The sequence below is a fragment of the Prionailurus viverrinus genome, chromosome A3 (assembly GCF_022837055.1).
Source record: "Prionailurus viverrinus isolate Anna chromosome A3, UM_Priviv_1.0, whole genome shotgun sequence".
Classification (NCBI taxonomy): domain Eukaryota; kingdom Metazoa; phylum Chordata; class Mammalia; order Carnivora; family Felidae; genus Prionailurus; species Prionailurus viverrinus.
This window is the reverse complement of record NC_062563.1, coordinates 121787195-121807361: the sequence shown is the minus strand read 5'-3', so window position 1 is coordinate 121807361 and position 20167 is coordinate 121787195. Positions and strand designations below refer to the sequence as shown.

The window sequence follows — 20167 nt, the reverse complement described above, 5'->3', positions numbered from 1 at the left end:
TTTGGAAAAAATAGGTTACAATGCATGTGTACGATCCCATTTCAATTTAGAATATTCTACTTCAAAACGATAGAAATCATTTTTAAATGAGATTCTAAACCCAGACCTCAATTAAACTTCTGGTTATGCCTTTCCACCAGTTTTACCTTGGAGTGGTTATATATAGTCTTTCTGAGTCTTTTCCTCATCTTTAAGGGGACATATAATCTCTTTTGTAAGTTTATTTCAAGTGATAAGGTAACAAGTATATTGCCTGGCACATTCTAGGCCTTCTCTACTTCTCCACTGAATGGAAGAGCACACACAGAACTGTCTTAATGATTGGATTATTCTATAGTTCATTCAATTTTTGTTTTTTATGACACATTCTAGGGGGTCTTAGATTAAGTTTGGGAATATAATTCAATCTATTTTCTAGGTCTATAAAGATAAAGGGGCTTTGGTATTTAGATATGTATTTTCTAAATCAGATTGGATGTTAACATGTGGTATATGTATTTTCTGTATATTCAGTTATATATCATCAAGGTTAGTTGTGTGTGTAAAAGAGAGATTTTGGATTTTGGATTCCCAAATACTCCACCAGCCATCCAGATGGACAGGACACCCCACTAGATCTCTGAGAAAAAATGCCTGAATAGAGGATAAGGACATTATTTACTCTTTTACAGGCTGGGAATTTGGTCCAATTGCTATTCTAAGTTTCTGTTAAGCCAGGCAGGACTTCAAGATCCAAGGCTAAGTAAAAAACAGGCCTTACAGGTCCTTTGCCCTCCGGGGCCATACTTTGATCTTATCCTGGGAAGGGCAAGGAAAAGGATGGAAAAGGAAACCTAGGAGAAAAAGGACCCTCTCTCCATAAACCCCAACAAAGACTCTCTCCTTGACCAAGCTTTAGTTGGATTCCTCTGTGCCCTCTTCCTGACTGGACCTCAACTTTGGCCTCCCTCTCAAGGCCCCTTGCCTGTCTGCACAGCCCATTTTTAGCAAGAATCCCACAAAGTCAGTTGAGAGAGAATCCCCCACCTGTGATATCTGATCAGCCTCTATATCTGATCAAGTTCTTCATTCCCTACCTTTGAGTCTTAAGTCCTTGGCCTGCCTTAGAATCCTGATAAGTCAGTTTAGCAAGAAACCCCTTCTGTCTTCTCTAGTAATTTTCCAACCAGTGACCCATTCTCTCTGTTCCTTGGGCATCGATACCCACTTGTCCTTATCATATTCAGAGTTCAGCCTGATGTTTCCCCCCATTTGATAGTATTGATACTATTACAACATTTGTGAATAAAGTCTTTCTTACCATTTTAACAAGGGTCAGAATAATTTTTCATTTTTTCTCACATTTATTGAGATATAATTGGCATAAAACATTGTGTAGATTTAAGGTGTACAATGTGATGCTTTTTATACACGTTTATATTGTGAAATGAATAACATCTCACATGGTACTTTTTTTTTGGTGTGCTGAGAACTTTTAAGGTTTATTCTCTTAGCAACTTTGGAGTCTACAATATTTTTAGAATAATTTTTTCTTTAGCTACTGTGGCAAATCCAGCCTGGGCTACCTCAGAAAACCACTTTTTTTTTTTTTTAAGATGCAAAGATTTAAAGAGGAGCCAGAAAGAAAAGACATTCCATGTGTAATGAAATGCTTTTAACCTTTAGCTCCTACTATATTTTGCTCCACCTTAGCAATAAAGCCCCCCAAAGACTTTGACCCTGTGTTAAATTTCTCCTTGCTAGGGAATGGGGTTTGTGTGTGGAAATCCTTGGGCTCCCTCTAGTGGTTAGAATGCGCATCCAGCACTGACTGGTAAATTACCTGCGTTGGTGGGGGGGTGGTGTTGTTGCTGGTGTTTTAGTGTTAAAGTAAAGAAACTTAGAGTGTTGCTTTCCCTCTCCAGGGAGCTTAGCAGAGTATCAGAAATGTCCTGTCTGTAGCATCATGCCGCTGTTTCTTTAACCCTTTCTAGCTCTCCCCTTGGGACTCATGAAGTGGATAGGTAGTTCAGCCCTTTTACAAAGGTTCCTTTGATGTTCTATCCAGGGAGCCAGAGTTAGGTAAAGACAGTCTCTCAAATGTAGCCCAACTGTTTTTCCAAGTGTGCTCTGTGGACCACGTGCACGAAAATATGCTAGAGTGTTTCTTTAAAATGAAGATTTCTGGGTCCCGCCCCAAACCTCTGAATCATAATTTTCAGGGGGTGGGATGGGGGTGGTGAGGCAATTCTTGTGCACAATATTGAAAACCAGTGCTATATGCTTCTTGAGAAGGCGTTTCTCCACTTGATGTCTCATTTAGTTATGGCACTTGATGCTGTAATCAGACTCCTCAGACAAAGTTACATTCACAATGAGCACACTATAATAATGTAGCATGCCAGCCTTTCCCTCTGAAAACAGAACACAGTATACACCCTTCCCTTATTTAATCCCTGAATCTAAATCCTCAATTACATAGAAAACGCTTTCCTTCTCCCTTAAAAAAAAATCTTACTCTGTTTAGTCTTTTTAAAACATTTTTTTAATGTTTATTTATTTTGAGAGAGAGAGAGAGAGAGAGACCGATCGTGAGCAGGGGAGGGGCAGAGAGAGAGGGAGACACAGAATCCGAAGCAGGCTCCAGGCTCTGAGCCGTCAGCATAGAGCCTGATACGGGGCACGAACCCACGAGACAGATCATGGCCTGAGCTGAAGTCGGACGCTCAACTGAGCCACCCAGGTGCTCCATTCAGTCTTAATAGAGGGGTCTTATTTACTCCTTCAGCTACTCCAAAGTTGGGTTAATTTAGCCCAAGTCTCTCAAATATCCTCACCTTTCCATAGTTCTAGGGAGCCATCAGAAACAGGCCTTTTGCACCAAATTTAGAAAACCTGACCAAGTGTGCATCAATATGATTGCCCAAGATCTAAGCATAATTTTTCTTTGGAAGCATGTTTAAAATGCACATTCATAGGCTTTATTCCCAAATTTTCTGGTTTGCTAGGAATCTACTTTTTATCAAGCATCCTAAGGTGGCTCTGATGCAGGTGATCCTCAGAACACATTTTAAGAAACTTTGCCTTGTATGCCAGAGTTTCCCAAGCAGATATATTCTTAGAATATTTTACAACCAAGCCCCTTATAAATCGTATAAACTACAGTTGTAAGCAAATATTTAATGTTCATCTGCAGAAAGGAAGTAGACTTGAGATAATAAATAGTGGCATAGAAGCTATAATTTCACCATTTTTTTTGTCTATTTTCCATAGCTTTAACCTTTATTGTGGTAAAATATACATAACGTAAAATTTGCCACTTTAATCATTTTAAGTATAAAATTCAGTGGCATGAATTATTCTCACAATGTCGTGTAGTTACCACCACTATCTATTTTCCGAACTTTTTATTGCCTCCAACAAAAACTCTGTATTCATTAAGCAGTAATTCCTTGTTCTCCCCATTCCCCCAGCCCCTAGTAATTTTTTAAGTAGGCTCTACACCCAATATGGGACTTGAACTCATGACCCTGAAATCAAGAGGCACATGCCCTACTGACTGAGCCAGCCAGGCATCCTATCACTTGGTAATTTCTAACCTACTTTCTGTCTCTATGAATTTGCTTATTCTAGATATTTCATGTAGGTTGCATCAATCATTTTTCCTTTGTGTCTGGCTTATTTCATTTAGTATGTTTTCAAAGTTCCTCCGTATTGCAGCATGTATCAGAACTTCATTCTTTTTTTGGCTAAATAATATTACATTGTGTGTATATACCACAATTTGTTTATCCTTTCGTCTATTGATGGATATGTAGGTTGTGTCTACCTGTTGACTATTGTGAATAATGCTGCAGTGGACACTGGCATACAACTATTTGTTTGAGTTCCTGTTTTCAGTTCTTTTGGGTGTATCCCTTAAGGTGGAATTGCAGGGTCATACAGTAAATCTGTGTTTAACTTTTTTAAGGCCACCAAACTGGTTTCCACAACTGGACCATTTTGCAATCCCACCAGCAATGTTTCAACTTCTCCACAACATCGCCGACACTTGTTATTTTCTCTTTTTTTGATAGTTGCCAACCTAAAGGATGTGAGATGGTATCTCATTGTAGTTTTGGTTTGCATTATCCTTTTTTAAAAATTTAAATCCAAGTTAGTTAACATATACTGTATTAATAATTTCAGGAATAGAATTTAGTGATTCATCACTTCATAAAACACCCAGTGCTCATCCCAACAAGTGTCCTCCTTAATGCCCCTTGCCCATTTAGTCTTTCCTCCCACCCAACACCCTGCCAGCAACCCAGTTTGTTCTCTGTGTTTAAGAGGCTCTTATAATTTGTCTCCCTCTCTGTTTTTATATTATTTTTGCTTCTCTTCTCTTATGTTCATCTGTTTTGTATCCTAAATTCCACATATGAGTGGAAATCATATATTTGTCTTTCTCTGACTTATTTTACTTAGCATGATATACAATAGTTCCATCCACTTTGTGCAAATGGTAAGATTTCATTTTTTTTAATCATCAAGTAATATTCCATTGTATATATATATCACATTTTCTTTATCCATATATCAGTCAAGGGACATTGGGGCTCTTTCCATACTTTGGCTATTGTTGATAGTGCTGCTATAAGGATTGGGGTGCATGTACCCCTTTGAATCAGCACTCCTGTATCCTTTATTTAGTTATCCTTTGGATGAATACCCAGTAGTGCAATTGCTGTGTCCTAGGGTAGTTCTATTTTTAATTTTTTGAGGAAACTCCATACTGTTTTCCAGAGTGGCTGCACCAGTTTGCATTCCCACCAACCGTGCAAGAGTGTTCCTCTTTCTCTGCATCCTTGCCAACATCTGTTGTTGTCTGAGTTGTTAATTTCAGCCATTCTGACAGGTGTGAGGTGGTATCTCATTGTGGTTTTGATTTGTATTTCTCTGATGATGAGTGATGTTGAGCACCTTTTCATGTGTCTATTAGCCATCTAGATGTCTTCTTTGGAAAAGTGTCCAGTCATGTCTTTTGCCCATTTCTTCACTAGATTATTTGCTTTTTGGGTGTTGAGTTTGATAAGTTCTTTATAGATTTTGGATACTAACCCTTTATCTGATATGTCATTTGCAAATACCTTCTCCCATTCCTTCAACCAAAGGAATGTTAGTTTTGTTGATTGTTTCCTTTGCTGTGCAGAGCTTTTATCTTGATGAGGTCCCAATAATTCATTTTTGCTTTTGTTTCTCTTGCCTGTGGAGATATGTCAGGTAAGAAGTTACTGCAGCCAAGGTCAAAGAGGTTGTTTCCTGTTTTCTCCTCTAGGATTTTGATGGCTTCCTGGCTTATGTTTAGGTCTTTCATCCATTTTGAGTTTATCTTTGTGTATGGTGTAAGAAAGTGGTCCAGGTTCATTCTTCTGCATGTCGCTGTCCAGCTTTCCCAACACCATTTGCTAAAGAGACTGTCTTTTTTACATTGGATATTCTTTCCTGCTTTGTCAAAAATCAGTTGGCTATACATTTGTGGGTCCATTTCTGGATTCTCTATTCTGTTCCATGATCTATTGTCTGTTCTTGTGCCAGTACTATACTGTCTTGATGACTACAGCTTAAAGTCCAGAGTTGTGGTGCCTCCAGCTTTGGTTTTCTTTTTCAGGATTGCTTTGGCTATTCAGGGGCTTTTGTATTCCATACAAATATTAGGATTGTTTGTTCTAGCTCTGTGAAGAATGTGGGTGTTATTTTGATATGGATTGCATTAAATGTGCAGATTGCTTTGGGTAGTATTGACATTTTAACAATATTTGTTCTTCCAATCAATGAGCATGGAATATTTTTCCATTTTTTGTGTCATCATTTTCTTTCATAAGCTCTTTATAGTTTTAAGTGTATGTATTTTCACCTCTTTTGTTAGGTTTATTCCTAGGTATTTTATGGTTTTTGGTGCAATTGCAAATGGGATCAATTCCTTGATTTCTCTTTCTGCTGCTTTATTATTGGTGTATAGAAATGCAACCAATTTCTGTACATTGATTTTATATCTTGCAACTTTGCTCAATTCATGTATCAGTTCTAGTAGTTTTTTGGTAGAGTCTTTCGGTTTTCTACGTAGTGTATCATGTTATCTGTGAGAAGTGAAAATCTGACTTCCTACTTGCCGATTTGGATGCCTTTTATTTCTTTGTGTTTGTTGTCTGATTGCTGAGGCTAGGACTTCCAAAATGATGTTGAATAACAGTGGTGAGAATGGACATCCCTGTCATGTTCCTGGCTTTAGAGGGAAAGCTCTCAGTTTTTTCCCATTGGGGATGATATTAGCGGTGGGTCTTTCATATATGGCCTTTATGATCTTGAGATATTATCCTCCTATCCCTACTTTCTTGAGTTTTTTTTTTTTTTATCGAGAAAGGATGATGTATTTTGTCAAATGCTTCTTCAGCCTGTATTGAGTGGATCATGTGGTTCTTATCCTTTCTTTTATTAATGTGATGTATCACACTGATTGATTTGCAGATGCTGAACCAGCCCTGCATCCGAGGAATAAATCCCACTTGATCGTGGTGAATAATTCTTAATGTGTTGTTGGATCTGGTTTGCTAGTGTCTTGTTGAGAATTTTTGCATCCATGTTCAGGGAAATTGGTCTGTAGTCCTCCTTTTTAGTGGGGTCTTTGTCTGATTTTGGAAGCCTTGTAGAATGAGTTTGGAAGTTTTTCTTCCATTTCTATTTTTTGGAACAGCTTCAAAAGAATAGGCGTTAACACTTCTTTAAATGTTTGGTAAAATTCCCCTGGAAAGCCATCCAGCCCTGGACTTTTGTTTGTTGGGAGATTTTTTATTACTGATTCAGTTTCTTTACTGGTTATGGGTCTGTTCAAATTTTCTATTTTTTCCTGTTTCAGTTTTGGTAGCTTATATGTTTCTAGGAATTTGTCCATTTCTTCCAGATTGTGCAATTTGTTGGCATATAATTGCTTATAAAATTCTCTTATTATTGTTTGTATTTCTGTGGTGTTGGTTGTGATCTCTCCTCTTCCATTCATGATTTTATTTACTTGGGTCCTTTCCTTTTTCTTTTTCATCAATCTGGCTAAAGGTTTAGCAATTTAATTCTTTCAAAGAACCAGCTTCTTTCAAAGAACTAGCTGGTTTCATTGATCTGTTCTACTTTTTTTTTAATTTTGATATCATTGATTTCTGCTCTAATGTTTATTATTTCCCTTCTTCTGCTGGTTTTGGGCTTTATTTGCTGTTCTTTTTCCAGCTCTTTTAGGTGTAAGGTTAGGCTATGTATTTGAGAACTTTCTTCTTTAGGAAGGCTTGGATTGCTATATACTTCTCTCTTATGACTGCCCTTGGTATCCCAGAGGTTTTGGGATGTGTTCATTTTCATTGGCTTCCATGAACTTTTTAATTTCCTATTTAATTTCTTGGTTGATCCATTCATCTTTGGTAGGATGTTCTTTAATCTCCAAGTATTCATGGCCTTTCCAGATTTTTTCTTGTGGTTGTTTTTGAGTTTCATAGTGTTGTCATCTGAAAATATGCGAGGTATGATCTTGATCTTTTCATACTTGTTGAGGGATGATTTGTGACCCTGTATGTGATCTGTTCTGGAGAATGTTCCATGTGCACTTGAGAAGAATGTGCATTCTTCTGCTTTAGGATGAAATGTTCTGAATATATCTATTAAGTCCATCTGGTCCAGTGTGTCATTCAAAGCCATTTTTTTCCTTGTTGATTTTCTGCTTAGATTATCTGACCATTGTTGTAAATGGGGTGTTGAAGTCCCCTACTATTATGGTATTATTATCAATGAGTTTATGTATGTTTGTGATTAATTGATTTATATATTTGGGTTCTTTCACATTGGGGGCATAGTATTTACAATTGTTAGATCTTCTTGGTGGATAGACCCCTTAATTATGAAATAATGCCCTTTTTCATCTCTTGTTAGTCTTTATTTTAAAATCTTGTTTGTCTGATAGAAGTATGGCTGCTCCAGCTTTCTTTTGACAACCATTAGCATGGTAGACAGTTCTCTATCCCCTTACTTTCAATATGCAGGTGTCTTTAGGTCTAAAATGAGTCTCTTGTAAGCAGCATATAAACAGTGGCTTGTTTTCTTATCAATTCTGATACCCTATGTCTTTTGATGGGAGCGTTTAGTCCATTGACATTTAGAGTGAGTACTGAAAGATGTGAATTTAGTGCTATTGTGTTGGCTGTTGAGTTGGTGTTTCTGATGATGTTCTCTGGTCCTTACTAGTCTTTGTTGCTTTTGGTCTTTTTTGTTTTGTTTGGTCTTTTCTCCACTCAAAGAATCCCCCTTAAAATTTCTTGCAAGGCTGGTTTAGTGGTCATGAACTCCTTTAGTTTTTGTTTGTCTGGGAAACTCGTTCTCTCTCCTTTTATTTTGAAAAAAAAAAAAAAGTTAATGTTTATTTATTTTTGAGAGGGAGAGAGAGAGAGACAGAGTGAGTGGGGGGAGGGGCAGAGAGAGAAGGAGACACAGAATCCGAAGCAGGCTCCAGGCTCCAAGCTGTCAGCATACAGCCTGACACAGGGCTCAAACCCACAAACCATGAGATCATGGCCTGAGCCAAAGTCGGACGCTTACCCGACTGAGCCACCCAGGCGCCCTTCTCCTTCTATTTTGAATGACAGTCTTGCTGGATAAAGAATTCTTGGCTGCATATTTTTCCAATTCAGCATGTTGAATATATCCTGCCACTCCTTTCTGGTCTGCCAAGTTTCTGTGGGTAGGTCTGCTGTGAACCTGATCTATCTTCCCTTATAGGTTAAGACTTTTTTCCGTTGCTGCTTTCATAAGTCTTTCCTTATCTCTGTATTTTGTGAATTTGACTATGATATGCCTTGGTCAGTTTTTGTTGAATCTAATGGGAGTTCTCTGTGCTTCTTGGATTTTGATGTCTGTGTCCTTCCTCAGATTAGAAAAGTTTTCCCCTATAATTTGCTCATATAAACCTTCTGCCCCTTTTTCTCTCTCTTCATCTTCTGGGACTCCTATGATTCGGATGTTATTCCTTTTTAATAAGTCACTGAGTTCTCTAAGTCTTGTATTGTGCTCTTTTACCTTAATTTCACTCTTTTTTTCTGCTTCATTATTCTTCATAATTTTGTCTTCTATATCACAGATTCTCTGCTGTGCTTTGTCCATAGCATCCATTTGAGATTGCATCTTGGTTATAGCATTTTTAATTTTGTCCTGACTAGATTTTACTTCATTTATATCCAAATAAAGGGATTCTATGCTTTTTTCAACCCCAGCTTGTATCGTTTAAAAAAAATTTCTTTTTACTGTTTATTTTTCAGAGACAGAGAGACAGAGAGATAGAGTGTGAGTGGGGGAGGGGCAGGTAGAGAGGGAGACACAGAATCTGAAAACGGCTCCAGGCTCTGAGCTGTCAGCACAGAGCCTGACGCAGGGCTGGAACTCCTAAGCCGTGAGATCATGACCTGAGCTGAAATCAGATGCTCACTGACTGAGCCACCCAGGTGCCCCCCAGCTAGTATTCTTATTATCGTGGTTCTAAATTCTAGTTCAGACATCTTGCTTACATCTATGTTGATTAAGTCACTGGTTGTCATCTCTTCCTGGTTTCTTTTTTGGGGGGGGGGTAAATTCCTTCATTTTGTCATTTTGGAGGAAGAAAATAATTAATAAAACAAAAAAATTAAAATTAAAAAATTAAAAACAATGCAAAAAGTCAAATAAAGGAAGCTAGATTCTAAGTGTATTTTGGTCTGCTTGTTGAAAGAAGCTTGATAGAATAGGGAAAAAAGAGAAAGAAAGGAAAAAAAGTAAGAAAATTTTAAAATAAAAAAATATATAGAATAGAATGAAATAAAGAAAATACAATAAAAAATTAAAAGAAATAAAAAATAAAGTAAAAAAAATAAAATTTTCCCTTTCTGTATCCAAGAATGAGGAAGAAAAGAAAGAAAAAAAGAAAACAATTTAAGCAAAAACAGAAGCAAAGAAAATGAACAAATAAACAAACCAGCAAACAATGAAACCGGAAAGGCATTACATCCATTTGCCCCTAGAACTGAAACTATGAAACTTTTATAGTCCCTACACTAAGCAGGTGGAGTAACTTGTGCTAGTCTTCTAAGGGATGTGCTGGAGGGTGCAGTTGGGTTCTCCACTAGGTGGCACTGCTTAGCTTACTGGGGTGGATCAGTGTGGCATGCATGCTCCTGTGTGTGTGCATGTGCATGGGAGAGGAGGAAATGGCTTCACCCAGTTCCCTAGTCTCTGGCAGGGGAACTTTGTGCTCTCACCGACCCATGATCAAGTATCCCTCCTTTGTCTCAGGCCTCCATTCACTCCCCACCTCTACCCTGTCTGTGTCCAAGCTGTCCACCTGAGATACCCTCCAAGAGTTTTATCTCAGATGGGGTTGTGTTTCAAAACCCCATGCTTCAGAGACCCCTGTAGCTTGGACCCGCCGACTCTCTGGGGGAGGGTCTCGCTGAGCAATGACTGGGTGCCAGCTTGTCCCAGAAAACATTCATGTGATCGTGCAGCGGCAGAGGTTCAGAGATTATGGCAAACCATAACACACAGCCAGCACTAGGTCTTACCACACTCTGGAGTCTTTGTCTCAATACCAGCAAACGGGGCTGCTCTCTGGGGTCCGCTGGGACCTTTGCCTGTGGGGATGCTGTATGGCCTGTTCCAGATGCACTCCAAGCAAGGGAACCGCTTCTCTCCGTGTGGCACTTGGACACCTCAGACCCTGCTGCCTGCTCCTGCACACTTCTCTACCAGAACACTGCCAGGCACTGAACTCCAGAACTTCAGACTATGCACTCCACTGTTTACAGAATCCTGGTGGTATTTAAACCCTCTCCTTTCTTCCCATCAATGGTTTTGGGGAACAGATTTCTTGTTCAGTCCCCTGTGAGTGTTTTCACTCTTTCTTTCTCTTCAGCTACTTTCAGAGGAGTGTTTTTCTTGCATCAATCCTGATGCACCATACTCTCCTCCTTTCTCTCTGTCCTCTTTCTGCAAAAATAGCTCCCTACCCTCTGCAGCTTTTCTCTCCCCCAGTTCACCTCTTCACACTGTGTACCTCCTGAGTTCTGTGGCTCAAGTTATGCAGATTGTTGTGTTAATCCTCAGATCAATTTCCTAGGTGTTCAAAATAGTTTGGTGCTGATCTAGCTGTGTTTCCAGGATGAGACAACCTCCAGGTCTCCATGTTGCTCTGCCATCTGAACTCCCTCTTGATTTGCATTATCCTAATGATTAGTGATGTTGAACATCTTTTTGTGTGCTTGTTGGCCATTTGTATATCTTCTCAGGACAAATGTTTATTTAAGTCCTTTGTCATATTTTTTTCCTTTGTCCAGATTTGAATTGGGTTATTTAGTTTTTGTTGTTGTTGTTGAGTTATAGGAGTTCTCTGTATATTCTGGGTGCTAATCCCTTAGCAGGTGTAGTTTTTTTTTTTTTTAAGTTTATTTATTTATTTTGAGAGAGAGAGAGAGAGAACATACATGACCAGGGGAGGGGCAGAGAGAGATGGAGAGGGAGAGAATCATAAGCAGGCTCCATACTGCCAGCACGGAGCTGATGTAGGGCTTGAAGTCATGAGCTGTGAGGTCATGCATGACCTGAGCCGAAATCAAGAGTCGGATGCTTAACTGACTGAAACATCCAGGCTCCCCAGCAGGTATAGTTCTGAAAATATTTTCCCTCATTCTGGGGGTTGCCTTTTAATTCTCTTGATATTGTCTTTTGATACACACAATTTTTAAAGTTTCATGAAGTCCAACTTGTCTGGTTTTTATTTTGTTGTTTGTGCCTTTGTTGTCATAGCCAAGGAATCACTGCCAATCCCATACTGTGATGATTTTGCCCTATGTTTTCCTCTAAGAATATTGTAGTTTTAAGTCTTACATTTAGGTCTTTCACTAATTTTGAGTTAATTTTTGTACATGGTATTAGGTAAGGGCCCAACTTCTTTCTTTTGCGTGTGAGTATCCAGTTTTCCCAGCACCATTTGTAGAAAAGACTGTCTTTTTCTCCATCGAATGATCTTGGTACCCCTGTCAAAAATCATTTGACCATATATATAAGGTTTATTTCTTGGCTCTGTATTTAATTTCATTGGTCTGTATGGTTGTCTTTATACCAGAACCACATTGTTTTGAGTACTCTAGTTTTGTAATATGTCTTGAAATCAGAAAGTGTGTTTCAGCTTTATTCCTCTTTTTCAAGATTGTTTTGGTTGTTTAGGGTCCTTTGAGATTCTGTATAAATTTTAGGATGGGTTTTTCTATTTTTGCAAAAAGCTGTGGGATTTTGATAGGGATTGCATTGAATCTGTAGATTGCTTTGGGTATTATTGACATTTTAATAATATTAAATCTGGCAATCCATGAACATGGGTTGTTTCCCTTTATTTATATCTTCTTTAATTTCTTTCAGCAATGTTTTATAGTTTTCATTGTACAAATCTTTCACCCCCTTGGATAAGTTAGTTTCTGAGTATTTTATTCTTTTTGATTCTGTTATAAATGGAATGGTTTTTGTAATTTTTTTCAGATTATTCATTGTAAGTATATAGAAATGTGGCTGATTTTTGTGTGTTGACTCGTATCCTGCTACTTCGCTGAATTCATTTATTAGTTATAACTGGGTTTTTTTCTTTGTATGTGTATGGAGTCTTTGGGGTTTCTACATATAAGATCATAACACCTGCAAACAGACATATTTTACTTCTTCCTTTCTAATACAAATGCCTTTTATTTCTTTTTCTGGCTAGAAATTCCGGTGTGGTGTTCAACAGAAGTGGTGAAAGCAGGCATCCTTGTCTTGTTCCTAATCTTAGAAGAAAAGCTATCAGTCTTTCACTACTCAGTATGATTTTCACTATGAAGTTTTCACATGTGGCTCTTATTGTATGGAGGTACTTCTTTTCCTAGTTTGTTGAATGTTTTTATCATGAAAGGGTATTGGAATTTTGTCAAGTGCTTTTTCTGCATCAATTGAGATGCTCATGTGGCTTTTCTCTTTTATTCTGTTAATGTGGTGCATTACATTGATTATTTTTTCATATTTTGAACCATCCTTGCATTTCAGAAGTAATCCCACTTGGTCATGGTGTATAATCCTTTTAATATACTGCTGAATTTGCTTTGCTACTATTTTGTTGAAGGTATTTCCATCAATGTTCATAAGAGATATTGTTCTGTAGTATTATTTTCTTGCAGTGTCTTTGTCTGGCTTTGGTAGCAGGGTAATGCTGGCCTCAAATAATGAGTCATGAAGTATTCCCTTGTCTTCAGGTTTTTGGAAAAGTTTGAGAAGGATTTGTATTAGTTCTTTAAATATTTGATAGAATTTGCCAGTAAAGCCATCAGGTCCAGTGCTCTTCTTTTTAGAAGATTTTTGATTACTGACTCAACATCCATACTAGTTACATGTCTATTCACATTTTCTATTCTTTGTGATTTAGTCTTTGCAGATTTTGTATTTCTAGGAAATTGTACACTTCATTTAGTTATCCAAATTGTTGGTGTACAATTGTTTAGAGTATTCTCCTATAGTCCTTTTTGTTTCTGTAGAATTGGTAATGTTACCATTTTTATTTCTGATTTTAGTACTTTGAGTCATCTCTCTTTTTTTCTTAGTCTGTCTAGCTAAAGTTTTGTCAATTTTGTTGTTCTTTTGAAAAAAGCACCTTTTGTTTTTATTAATTTTCTCTAATGTTTTTCTATTCTTCATTTCATTTATCTTTTCTCTCATCTTTGTTAGTTTTTTCTTTCTGCTAGCTTAGGGTTTAGTTTGTTCTTACTTTTCTAGTTTCTTAAGTTGTAAAGTTAGGTTGTTGATTTGAAATCTTTCTTGTCCCCCTCCCCCCACTCAGTAATGCTTTCATGGTGTCCCATAAGTTTTGCCATGTTGTGTTTTCATTTTCATTCTTCTTTAAGTATTTTCTATTTTTCCCTTGTGATTTCTTCTTTGATCTCTTAGTTGTTTAAGAGAGTGTTATTTAACTTCCACAAATTTGTGACTTTTTCAGTTTTACTCCTGATAATCCTATTGTAGCTGGAGAAGATACTTTGTATGATATCAGTTTTTTTAAAAAATTCTATTGAGACTTGGGGCGCCTGGGTGGCTCAGTCGGTTAAGCGTCCGACTTCAGCCCGGGTCACACGATCTCACAGTCCGTGAGTTCGAGCCCCGCGTCAGGCTCTGGGCTGATGGCTCAGAGCCTGGAGCCTGCTCCCTATTCTGTGTCTCCCTCTCTCTCTCTGCCCCTCCCCTGTTTATGCTCTGTCTCTCTCTGTCTCAAAAATAAATAAACGTTAAAAAAAAATTAAAAAAAATTCTATTGAGACTTAATTTGTGATCTAACATATAATCTATCCTGCAAAATGTATCATGTGCACTTGAGAAGAATGTGTATGCTATTGTTGGGTAGAATGTTCTGTATTTGTCTGCTAGATCTACTTGGTTTATTTTGTTTTTTAAGTCTTCTGTCTCCTTATTTATCTTCTGCCTGGTTGTTGTATCCATTATTGAGAATGGGGTTGTTCTACAACTATTATTATAAAACTGTCTATTTCTCCCTTCAATTTTCTAGTTTTTGCTTCATATATGTTGACGGTCTGTCATTAGGTGTGTAAACGCTTATAATTGTTGTATTTTCTTGATGTATTGACTTACAGTCTATTTTGTCTAATATTAGTATAGTCACCCTTGCTCTCTTTTGGTTACAATTTTCATGGAATATCTTTTTCAAACCTTGCATTTTCTTTTTTAAAATTTTTTTCTTTAATTTTTTTTTAATGTTTGTTTATTATTTTGAGAGAGAGAGAGAGACAGAGCATTAGTGGGGGAGGGGCAGAGAGAGAGAGGGAGACACAGAATATGAAGCAGGCTCCAGGCTCTGAGCCGTCAGTACAGAGCCCAACATGGGGCTTGAACCCATAAACCATGAAATCATGACCTGAGCCAAAGTTGGACACTTAACCACCTGAATCACCAAGGCACCCCTCCAACCTTTCATTTTCAACCTATTTGTGTCTTTGGATCTAATGTGAGTCTCTTGTACATAACATATATTTGGATCATGTGTTCTTATACATTTGAACAATCTCTGTCTTTTGATTGGAGTGTTTAATCTACTTACATTTAAAGTAATTACTGATAAAGAGGGACTTCTTTTGTATATAGGTGATTTTCTTTGGTAGTGAAATGTTTAAATTCCTTTCTCATTTCCTTTCGTGTATATTTTATAGCTATTTTTTGGTGGTTACCATGGGATTGCATTTAATATCCTAAATTTAAAACACTCCAATTTGAATTTATACCAAATTAACTTCAATAGCCTATAAAACTTTGAACCTTTAAAGTTCCATTCCCACGCCTTTCAACTGTTGATGTCCCAAAACATAAAGTAAAAATTATTTTAAATACATTACTCTCTTAAATTATGTAGGAAATAAAATGTAGAGTTATAAACCAAAGTTACAATAATACTAGCTTGTAGACTAATATATTTTTAATGTATTAGTCTCATGAATCACGTAGAAAACAAAACATGGGAGTTACAAACTATTGTTACAATAATACTAGCTCTTATAATTGCTATATATTTATCTTTATTGAGGGAAGTTTCTATTTCTTTATAGGGCTTCAAGTTACTATCTAGTGTCCTTTCATTTCACCCTGCAGGATTCCCTTGAGCATTTCTTTTTTTTCTCTTTCTTTCTTTCTTTCTTTCTTTCTTTCTGTTTTGAGAGAGAGAGAGAAAGACAGCATGCAAGCAGAGGGAGAGAGAGAGAGAGAATCTTAAGCAGGCTCCAGGCTGAGCCAATGCAGGGCTCCATCCCATGACCTCAGGATCATGATCTGAATCGAAATCAAGAGTCAGATGCTCAACCAATTGAGCATTTCTTGAAGGTAGGTCTAATGGTCACAAATTCTCTCAACTTTTGTTTGCCAGTAATGTAGCAATTTCTCCTTAACTTTTAAAAGAAGTTTTGCTGGATATAGGACTCTTGGTTGGCAGTTTTTTTTTCTTTTAGCGCTTTGAATATATTGGCTTCCAAAATTTCTGAGGAGAAATCTGCTGACAATCATCTCCCTTGCATGCAGTGAATTGCTTCACTCTTGCTGTTTTTAAGATTCTTTTTTCATCTTTTAAAAGTTTGATTATAACATGTTTTGATGTGGGTCCATTTCAGTTCTTCTTACTTATAGTTCACTGAGCTTCTTGGATGTTTATATTCATGTATTTCATCAAATTTGATAAGTTTTCAGCCACTATTTCTTCAAATATTCTCTCTATCCTTTTCTCTCTTTTCCTTCTGGGACTCCCACAATGTGTATGCTGGTCTGTTTAGTGGTGTCTTTCAGCTGTTCTGTTTGTCTTTTTCAGTCTTTTTCTTTCTGTTCCTCACACCCAATACTTTTCATTCTTATCTTCATGTTTACTGATTCTCTCTTTTGTTTGCTCAAATCTGCCTCTGAATCCCTCCAGTGATTTTTTTTTCAATTTTTTAATTTTAAATCTGAATTCTGAGGGATTTGATGAGATCCAGTATGTCCTCTACCACATGTCTTTCCCCTTAGGCATTTTTTTTTTTCTCCAAGTCCTGAGTAAACCTTACTATTTTAATGGCAACACATACATCTTTTCTTCCTTTGTTTAAAAGTTGCTTTAGCTTTTATGAAAGTGAAATACATACATTATTTGAAAAAGTCTAATATGATGATAAGGTTTATAATAATAGTAGAACCCTGAACCACCATTCCCATCCTTGAAATGTGCTCCCTATAAGCAAAATTTTGAATTATTTTAGCTGTTTCTTCTGTTTTTAATTCTATATTTCCAAAAATATTCTTTAAAAAAATTTTTTTAATGTTTATTTTTTTGAGAGCGAGACAGAGTGTGCACAGGGGAGGGGCAGAGAGAGAGGGAGACACAGAAGCTGAAACAGGCTCCAAGTTCTGAGCTGTCAGCACAGAGCCTGATGTGGGGCTTGAACTCACAGACTGTGAGATCATGACCTGAACCGAAGTTCAGTAGTATAACAACACAAGCATATTATAAATATTGATTTAAACAAAAAATGTGAAACAAATATTTTGGGAGTATGAAGGGAAGGAAGGAGGTGTTAAGTGTACTAAATCCCACTATTCTATAATATGAAGTCAATAGATAGCATATCAAGAGCAATATAAGGGGGCGCCTGGGTGGCGCAGTCGGTTAAGCGTCCGACTTCAGCCAGGTCACGATCTCACGGTCCGTGAGTTCGAGCCCCGCGTCAGGCTCTGGGCTGATGGCTCAGAGCCTGGAGCCTGTTTCCGATTCTGTGTCTCCCTCTCTCTCTGCCCCTCCCCCGTTCATGCTCTGTCTCTCTCTGTCCCAAAAATAAATAAACGTTGAAAAAAAAAACAAAAACAAACAAACAAAAAAAGAGCAATATAAGAATGTTTTGGGGGGGCACCTGGATGGCTCCATCATTAAGTATCCGACTTCAGTTCAGGTCATGATCTTACAGTCTGTGAGTTCAAGCCCCATGTCAGGCTCTGTGATGACAGCTCAGAGCCTGGAGCCTGTTTCAGAATTTGTGTCTCCCTCTCTCTCTGCTCCTCCCTTGCTCACACTCTCTCTCTCTTTCTCAAAAAAAAAAAAAAAAATTAAAAATTAAAAAAAATTATCTTCTAAAAATTGGTTGACATCTCTTGTCTGTGCTTGTGTTATTTATCTGTGTTGCTCTTCCAAATCCATTCTCCATCTCTTTTTGCCCTGCTCTGTGTGCAGAGAAATGGACATAGGCTCCCTTGACTTTTGGCTTCCAGTTGGATTCAGCTAATTGGAGATGCTGGCAGAAGACTGGAGAGTAGGAGGAGATAGAATTGTAGATGTAGGAGTATTTATTCCCATTGCTTCCTTCTCCCTGCATGCTTGCTCCCTGGAAGGCCACTGTCTTTTTGGTTGTGGCATAATACTTCTACCTAATTCTGTGGCTCCTATAGGGTTCTTCTCTCCTATGTCTAGGGCTTTTACCACGTTCAGCAGTCATTCTTTCCATTTGCCTCTAAAGGCTTAGAGATGGTGATAGTTTCCAAATGCTGTTAGACCCCATGTACTTTGCCATCCCTTGTTGGTTCTCTTGACCCTGCCCACACCTCTGTAAATAGTTTTCTTATTAAATTCTATTCAATTCTCATTTGAGTGTGCCAATCTGTTTTCTGCCAGAACCCTGACTGCTACATCGCTGTTCGTGTTCTCTCTTTACTGTGTTTATTCATTTCAAAAATTTTATTCCCATTTTAGCAGAGTTTCTAGAGGCAACAGAAATAAGTGCCATATGTTCAATCTGCTATGTTTAACTGTTAGATATCCTTTTTCCAGGATCTTTTCCTATGCAGAATATCTGACTATTTTCTTTGATATAACATACTGATTTCTCTCCTATGCCCAAAGCAGAAAATTGGAGGTTTAATATCTGAGTAAATTGTAAAGACAGGCCCCAATTCAGGGACAAGCACAGTGGTGGGCAAAGCAGTAGCATGGTACCATAAAGAGTGAGGCTAAGACAAAGTCCCTATAGTAAAGGATGACTCTCCACCCACTCTTTTGAATCTCTTTGTGGCAAGAGAGGTGAAAACCAGAATGTTTATAGCTCTATCCCCATGTACCCACCACCAGCCAGAAAATTCAGCTTTCTTCCCCCAGAATAGCCCTCTTGAATGGACAACAAAATATCAGTCAATATTTGAAAAAGACTCAAACAAAAAAGACAAAGACAACCAATGCGAAAGAAAGAAAGAAAGAAAGAAAGAAGCCATAGTAAGAATTCAAGGGAAGGAAAGGCAATTCAGGACTCAGAAAAAGGAAAAAAAAAAACAACAAAGAGAAATAAAAAAGAACAATAGATTAGTCTGAGGGAAAAAATGGAGCCAGTGGCTTAGAATTCTGAGGACAAATCCTATCCAATCTAAAATTCTATACCCAGGAAAATTATCACTCAGATAAACAAGTAAAATCCTGACACTTTTATTCAGAAATACTAAATGGTGTAAAAAAGGAAGGCAAGAAAGAGAAAGACACAGCACATAAGTAAGGGGAAAAAAATACCCTGGATTTTAGCGATGGGAAGTTTCAGGATAACAGCTGGGCAACAGGCTTAGTGAGCAACCAGTACCAATTAGAGAATGAAGACAGAGGGCTCCATGAGAGATTCTTCCAGAGAGAAAACTAAACTTATAGAGTATCCAATGTATTTTAATATATTCAAAAATTATTTTTAGTTTTGTTGGACCCATTGGAGTTGAATTAGTGATTTTGACATGGAAAATTAAGCAAACAAATAACAAAAACCAAAGCAATTATTTATACTGGAAAAAATATAAAGTTGTTCAAAAAGGAAATGTTATCATAGTATATACTATCACAGCTATGAATAGTAGAAACTATAATATATATTTAATATATATTATATATATTTAAATAATAAATATTCATTTAAACAAAATTGCCAATATAACAAATTTGGGAAAATGGGAATGAAGACTATTAAGTGAACATATAGACGCACTTTAGATATATTTAGTTCTGGACCATGGCAATAAAGCAAGCATCGTAATAAAGTGAGTCAAATGAATTTTTTGGTTTCCTGGGGCTTATAAAAGTTATGTTTACACTATGATGTAGTCTCTTAAATGTGTCATATCATTGTGTCTAAAAAAACTACATACCTTAATTTAAATATACTTTACTGCTAAAAATTGCTAGGCATTATCTGAGCTCTCACTGCAATAACATGAAGCACAGTAAAACAAGGTGTGCTTGTACTTGAGGGAGATAATTTGAGCGAGCTAAATTTCCATTTACCATAATAGCAAGTCAACAGATGATAGCTAAAGTAAAAAATGAAAAAAAAAAGTCTATATAAGCACACAGTTTAGATACATGGAGATAAAACCAGAATAAACAGCCGAGAAAGTTCAGAGAAGTTGCTTAAGAGGAGTGGGAATTTGGGAATGAGGGTCAAAGGGGCAGAATTCCACTATTTTCTTCTGTAAGCTAACTGTTCCACTTAAGTTTTTAAAAAAGAGATATACTCATTGGTTTCATAAAAACAAAACAAACAGACAAAAAAAAAAAAAAACCCTGAAAAGAAACACATATCCCATGTGT

General features: G+C 37.2%; 1 protein-coding gene across 1 annotated transcript in view; it reads left to right on the top strand.

Moving 5' to 3' along the window:
* LOC125162973 (translation initiation factor IF-2-like) overlaps positions 1 to 20167 on the top strand; it is a 45222-nt gene that overhangs the window by 22631 nt on the left and 2424 nt on the right. The window lies entirely within an intron of this gene.